We start from the raw sequence: 8,070 nt of genomic DNA, 5'->3' as shown, positions 1-8,070 counted from the left end.
TGGACCTGACTGTACCTGAGGAAAGTTGAGTGGATTCCGCAGCACGTGTGACCAGCCACAAGCTCGACAGGCTTGACTGGGTTACGCTGCTGGGGTTCAGCTAGCAACCCAAGACCCCTCTAGTTTTTCTAGCAGTGTGCCTGCGCTTTATGAGCATAGGGCTTTAGCATCACAGGATGAGGAAACAATGAAACAATTATATGCTGAGTGACGCTGATGATAACACACCTACCGGGGGACCTAGGCCCTTAACGAACACTGGCATAAGTCCCTTATTTTGACGAAATAATGAAACAATTATATACTGAATGACGCTGGTGATAACACACCTACCGGGGGACCTAAGCCCTTAACGCACACTGGCATAGCTCCCTTGTTTTTCCGGGCGCTCTGCAACCTAGGTTAACCAATGCTATACTGAGTCCCCAAAGCCTAGCCATGGGATTGTGAAAGACTCTCGGTTGCCCAAAGGAATTGGGGTTGAGGGGGATCTATGCCGAAGCTGTCCTACCTTCGTAACAACTTACAGGCGGCTGCGGTGGGTGGGAAATAGTCTTTTGCCCTAGAAGGAGTTACTTTTCTTGGCCAGATTCTCAGTCCTCTCTCTAATCCAGATTCAGCGGACAGATGGGGAGGGGGTGGGGAGCGGGTCGAGGAACTGTAGTACGAGATCTCTGGCTTTAACTAACATATAGCCGTATGCGTGGTTTTACAAACACTTCTTCCGTCTGAACTCTCAGTGAAACCAGATTAAATATACAGGTTTTACACCGTCCTTCAATGGGTTTCCTAGTGCTGAAATTCAAACACCTGCATTGTCAAAACATTATCACAAATATTTCTACTTTTCCTAATTTAAAAACATTCAAAGGGATTGGAACATACATATTCTATTCAGTGTTCCCAGAGTGAAGTTGCTTTACTGCTTTGGTAAGTTAAAGTTTCAACTAGAATTCCTTTTTCATAGCATGTTTTGTGTGGACACCTTTACCATTCTCAAGTAAATTCATACGTGATATAAAATAAATTTATTGGCCTTGTCCATTTTTGACCTTCCTTTTCTATCTCCTTGCTCCCAAAGAAGTAAGTGATTCACAATGACACCCCTCTGGCCCCTAACAAGCCTAACTGTTATAGAATTAAAAGAATATTTATAATAATATATGTATTTTAGCATGTAAATGACTGCCACTGCTACACTGACAAATACACAAGACAAGTGGTTGCCTAATTTGACTGCAAATACAAACAGAATGTATTCACAACTCACTGTATTATGAACAGGGTTGCAAATGGTAATATTTCTAAAATGGATAACAATATAAATTTATACAGTCTTTGCCTTTTGGGGGGAAAAAACAACAACCCCTGTATGTTTAAACTATTCAAAAATCCTTTTGGTTTGTTTGTTTGTTTTTGTTTTTATGATAGGATCTCACTTCCTCATCCAGGCTGGAGTGCAGTGGTGGGATCTTGGCTCACTGCAGCATCCACCTCCCACGCTCAGGTGATTCACCTCAGCCTCCAGTAGCTGTGACCACAGTTGCACACCACCCACCATGGAGGCCCACCATGCCAGGCTAATTTTTTTTTTTTTTTTAAATAATCGAGAAGGGGTTTTGTTATGTTGCCCAAGTTGGGTTCAAACCCTTGGGCTCGAGAGATCTGCCTGCTTTGGCCTCCCGAAGTGCTAAGATTACAGACACAAGCCACTGCAACCGGCCTAAAAATACTTTTTTGGGGGGTTTATGTGTAAAGCAATTTTGTAGGTTGAAATCTTAATAAAAGTATTTTCTACTGTGACTGTCCCTGAATTACAGGACATCTAACACCCTGAGCCCTGCCTGCTAAAATGTCAGCAGCCCTTGCCAATCATTCTGACATTCAAAACTGCTAGCATCAGTTTACAAAATATGATCTTGAGAAACTAGGCTTGAAGACCTCAGGGTCTATTCCAGCTCATTTATGAGATTCGTATTATGGAGAACTGTTAAAGTACATTTTTGGCCTCACTTATTTCCTTTTTGTATAGACCAGGGTAAACATGAGCTTCTGATATTCAGAAGCTGTGAATTCTGACACCTCTCATTTGTATATGAAAATTAGCAGGCCGGGCGCGGTGGCTGAAGCCTATAATCCCAGCACTTTGGGAGGCCGAGACGGGCGGATCACGAGGTCAGGAGATCGAGACCATCCTGACTAACACGGTGAAACCCCGTCTCTACTAAAACATACAAAAAAAAAAAAAAAAACTAGCCGGGGGAGGTGGCGGGCGCCTGTAGTCCCAGCTACTCGGGAGGCTGAGGCAGGAGAATGGCGTGAACCCGGGAGGCGGAGCTTGCAGTGAGCTGAGATCCGGCCACTGCACTCCAGCCCGGGCGATAGAACAAGACTCCGTTTCAAAAAAAAAGAAAATTAGCAATAAATAGGACATAATGACTAACCTAACTCCAGGAGTTATTTTACTTTTGAGTACTTCTGAAATGCACATACTGCAATAGGAGTACCTTTAAAAAGTTATATGTATTATACATAGACATATATATAGCCGTTTCCTATTTTCAGTTATTCTAGAAATAAATCCAAACAACTAGTGTGGCTTGTTATTAGTATATTATTACATGAGTATCAAATTTGGAAGAAAAAGTTAAACTTTTGTCTTAGAATGTATACAGGCTAAAAAAGGTAAAGTTACATACTTAGGTAAGTAAGTGAACAAACTTTCATAGCACCTCAAATGACTTTTATTAAACAATCATTCCCAGTCTATATGTTCCTATGTTGTATTTGTCTTTTTTCACTACTCTGTGGTTCCAAGTCTCTTACTATCTATGTAATATTGAGATATGTAAGAAGCTGAAAAAATGGTCATCATTGTTATAGATATTACTAGGATAAACTGAAATGATGAAAATGAATAATGTGGTTAGGTAAACAAAATCATGCTAAAAAAAGGTAATTTTTGGTGGGGCACAGTGGCTTATAACAGTAATCTTAGCACTGTGGGAAGCTTAGGTGCTTGGTGAGTTTGAGATCAGCCTGAGCCACATGACAAAAGGAGCAATAGTATTTGACTCTCACTTACATAAAATATCTAGAATATGCAAATTAATAAAGACATAAAGTAGATTAGAAATTTGCCGGGGTCTGAGAGAAGGTAATAGAGAGTTACTGTTTACTGGTTACAGAGTGTCTGATTAGCGTGATAGAAAAAGTTTTGAAAATTGATAGTGGTGACAGTTATACAACATTATGTCTGTAACTAATGTCACTGAATAGCACACTTAAAAGTTATTACAATGGCCAGGTGCGGTAGCTCACTCCTGTAATCCCAGCACTTTGGGAGGCTGAGGTGGGCAGATCACCTGAGGTCAGGAATTCGAGACCAGCCTAACCACTATGAAACCCTATCTTCACTAAAAATACTAAAAAAATTAGTCGGGCGTGGGCTGGGCGCGCTGGCTCACGCCTGTAATCCCAGCACTTTGGGAGACCGAGGAGGACAAATTATGAGGTCAGAGGATCGAGACTATCCTAGTGAAACCCTCTCTCTACTAAAAAAAAAAAAAAATTACAAAAAATTACAGGCGGCACATGTATTCCCAGCTACTCTGGAGGCTGAGGCAGGAGAATGGCGTGAACCCAGGAGACGGAGCTTGCAGTGAGCGGAGATCGGGCCACTGCACTCCACTCTGCGAGACAGAGCAAGACTCCGTATCAGAAAAAAAAAAAAAAAATTGCCGGGCGTGGTGATGGGCACCTGTAATCCCAGCTACTGGGGAGGCTGAGGCAGGAGAATTGCTTGAACCCAAGAGATGGAGGCTGCATGGGTGGATATGGTCTCACTGCACTTCAGCCTGGGCAACAGAGCAAGACTCTGTCTCAAAAAAAAAGGTATTACAATGGCAGATTTATGTTTTATATGGTACTACAATTTATATTAGTAATTTAACAATTTTGATATACTATATTAATAATATATATTGTTTATACTATATTAATATTTAATATATAGTATACCAAAAGTTATTAAATTAAAACTTTAAATAGGTGAATTGTATGTATACTTCAAATAAATATAATTGTATTTGAATCTATCTCAGTATTGCTATTTTATAAAAGTTAATTGCAGACCTAAGATCGCCTAGATTTTCTCCTTTATCAGTTTTTTTTTTCTTTTTGAGACAGGACCTCACTCTGTTGCCCAGGCTTGAATGCAGAGGCACAGCTATGGTTCATTGCAGCCCTGATCTCCTAGGCTCAGATGATCCTCCCACCTGAGCCTCCAGGTGGTGGGGGCTACAAGCATGCACCAACACACCTGGCTAATTTTTGTATTTTTTGTAGAGATAGGGTTTCACCATGTTGCCCAGGCTGGTCTTGAACTCCAGTGCTCAAGCAATCCTCCCACCTCAGCCTCCCCAAAGTGCTGTGATTACAAGCCTGAGCTACTGCTCCCGGTCTCCTATGTCTTTTTTAGTAAGTTTTATAGTTACTGGGTTTATAATTAGGTCTATGATTCATTTTAAGTTAATTCTGTAAAAGATGTAAAATCTGTCTTGTTTTTTTTTCTAATGGACAATTGTTTCACTATCATTTGTTAAAAACAGAATCTTTTTCTTTTTATCTTTGCTTCTACGTCAAAGATGGATTGAATATACTTGTGTAGGTCTATTTCTGAGCTGTCTCTCCTCTATTCCATTCATTTGTGTGGCTATTCCTTAGTATGCTAAGCAAAACAATATGATTCCTATAGCTTTGTAGCATACTTTGAAGCCAGAAAGTGTGAGTCATCCAATTTTGTTCTTCACTATTGTGTGGAATTATTATTGTTGTTGCTGTTGTTGTTGTTGTTGTTGTTGTTAGCAGTATTTTGAGACAGAGTCTCACTCTGTTGCCCAGGCTGAAGTGCAGTGGAGCAATCTTGGCTCACTGCAACCTCTGCCTCGCAGGTTCAAGCGATTTTCCTACCTCAGCCTCCTGAATAGCTTGGATTGCACACACCTGCCACCATGCCTAACTAGTTTTTGTATTTTTAGTAGAGATGGAGTTTCACCATATTGGCCAGAGTGGTCTTGAACCTCTGGGCTCAAGTGATTCGCCAACCTTGGTCTCCCAGAGTGCTGGGATTACAGCTGTAATATTAAGTGTTCTTGAGTAATTCTTAGAAAAGTATCCCTTTATCATTATTATTTAACTGAAACCAGTTACTGGTATCATTGTTTAGCATGTTACCCTAGGTTGTTGTTTCACAACTTAGAAAATTAAGGAGCATGGATGCAAAGGGTGAGATTGGAGTGAAAGTTTAGTAAGCAAAAGTAGAAAGCTCTCCACAGTGCAGAGGTGATCCCAAGTGAGTTGCAGTTTTACTGCTGAGTGCAAAAGCTTTTATAAGAAACTCCCGTCACCTCTGTAGCTGCCTGAATAACTTTTCTTATCTATAAAGCCATCTGCACAACTCCGTTTATTCAGTTGTGAGATGTCTTTGGGTAAGCACAAAGAACAGCTTTTCTTGTTTATATAATTGTGGGTTTGTTTTAGGGAAGTCCTTCTCCTCCCAGTGCAAGTTCCCATAGACCTCTCCATGTATATGCCTGAAAAGAAAAGGAAACTTCTTCTTAGGAACCCACTAATCACTCAAAGAACAAAAAGGGTTCCATGCTGAACCTTGCCTGCCTTGTCTGCTTATCTCTGTGCAGATGTAGCCTGAGTTTACCCCAGGCTGCTTTATTTTTGCATGCACCTATGATTTTTCAGGCAGGAAGACTCTCCGATGACTAGTGTTAGTGTTTGCCCAGTTGATTCTTCTTTTTCTTCTCCTTCATTTTCCCCCTCAGAAGTGGAAACCCTAACTGCTGTTAGGGAAGTTGGGCAATGGTCTTTCTAGCTATTTTCTGCTGGAGAGGGGCATTGTGTGGGGAATAAAAGCTAGAAATTTTCCTGGGGCTTGTCCAAGGGTCCTTGGAACAATGCATGTCCATGTGGGGTTCCATTTGCACCACCATTTGGAGTTTAATAGCCTCAGGGAAGAAGAAACAATTTGGGTTACAGCATTGTCTATACAGGCTCCAAACATTAATGCAAGACATTAAAAAAAAAAAAAAAAAGTCCCAGTAAAGGAGCTAATCATGTTCAAAAGAAAATTGAGATCCTCCAAGGAGGGATCATAGCCAACTCAGACTAGAGCACACTCCTTCTCTCTTAATATGGAATGGGCCGGGCGCGGTGGCTCAAGCCTGTAATCCCAGCACTTTGGGAGGCCGAGATGGGCGGATCACGAGGTCAGGAGATCAAGACCATCCTGGCTAACACGGTGAAACCCCGTCTCTACTAAAAATACAAAAACTAGCCGGCGAGGTGGCGGGCGCCTGTAGTCCCAGCTACTCGGGAGGCTGAGGCAGGAGAATGGCGTAAACCCGGGAGGCGGAGCTTGCAGTGAGCTGAGATCTGGCCACTGCACTCCAGTCCGGGCAACAGAGCGAGACTCCGCCTCAAAAAAAAAAAAAAAAAAAAAAATATGGAATGATTCTGATTTGATTCTTAAGCACCTGTAATTTTCTTCCACTTGACTAGAAGTGTTGATCCAAAAACAACATGTTTTATTTAAGAGTGAATAGTGCCCCCTACTTCAGCTGTAAGGACTCTAGGGCTCTTCTATTTTCCATTACCACTGAGGCTAGAGAGTTTATAGATTGTTGTTGTGCCTCTATGGCTCCTACTGTTGCCTTCCACCCTCACTGCATCATAATAGAGCTATGAAGCACTGATTTCTCAAGGAGAGGAATGTTGGCAATCGAAAATGGCCTTTAGCTCTAGCATGTCTTATCCCTGGTCTTCTCAATTTAGGATTGCACTGTGTGTGTCCTCCCCAGTCCTCTCTCAGTTAGATCTCTGTACAATGACATTGAAATGATAGACCTCTTTGTTTGCTGTGCCCAAGATAGGTCACTTTCTAAAATGGAGCCTAGATTAGGAATTCCACCACATGATGTTGCCATGTTAGAGGAGTTTAAAAATAATAGGCCAGGGACCACTGCCACTATAGTGCATATTCCCATCTTGTACCTAGGAAGGATTAGGAATAACCAGGAACCAAGAAGAAAATAAAGCTGTGTTCCTTAAAGTGAGGGTTCTAGGTTATAATATGTAATAAATGCAGCTTGTCTTTGCTCAGGTCTCATAAAGAGGTTTCCCATACCTTTAATGGGAACATCTTTGGTATAAGGATAATCATATAAAGTATAGTCATGTATGGTGTCATTTAGGAGTATACACATTAGGTGGGAAGGATCCTTCTGACAGATGGAGTTTTGGAAGATTATGGACGTAATATGTCCTGGCCAGTGTCTCAGCTGATTCTTCCTGCAGTGGCTCTCAGTCCAGACATTTTCTGTCCACCTACAAATGTATAGGTCATTATTAGTATCAAATATCATACAAAGGTCCAGGATTCCCTGAGGTGGCGTGTTTGAGAAGGACCATGTGTTATTTGTTATTGTGACATAAGAGTGGTAAGAGGAGTTATTCAGGGGCTTCCATTCAAATTTGAAATTGCAGTCAGGAGGTATGGACAGGATTTTAAAGGTTTTCCAGAAGTTTACCTTGTGTGTTAGGTTGCTTTCTCCTTTTTTACCCTCCAGACCTCCTCATTTTCTGAGATTGTAAATGTAATGTTGCAATATTTGAGATACCCCAAGTATAGTCCTTTTCCTCTGCTTTAAAGCAGAGGGAGGTGTTTGTTACTATTCTATCAAGTGTGTCTGGTCTAAGATTCACAAAGATGAGATTCTTAGATATGTCTTCCCAGGTGGAGTTTTTTTTTTTTTTTTTTTTTTTGAGAAGAGTCTGGCTCTGTTGCCCAGGCTGGAGTGCAGTGGCTGGATCTCAGCTCACTGCAAGCTCTGCCTCCCAGGTTCACGCCATTCTCCTGCCTCAGCCTCCCGAGTAGCGGGGACTACAGGCACCTGCCACCTCCCCCGGCTAGTTTTTTGTATTTTTTTTTTAGCAGAGACAGGGTTTCACCATGTTAACCAGGATGGTCTCGATCTCCTGACCTCGTGATCCGCCCAT

Source organism: Trachypithecus francoisi, unplaced genomic scaffold (assembly GCF_009764315.1).
Source record: "Trachypithecus francoisi isolate TF-2019V2 unplaced genomic scaffold, Tfra_2.0 Contig00131, whole genome shotgun sequence".
NCBI lineage: Eukaryota > Metazoa > Chordata > Mammalia > Primates > Cercopithecidae > Trachypithecus > Trachypithecus francoisi.
Note: the sequence above shows the minus strand (reverse complement) of the source record.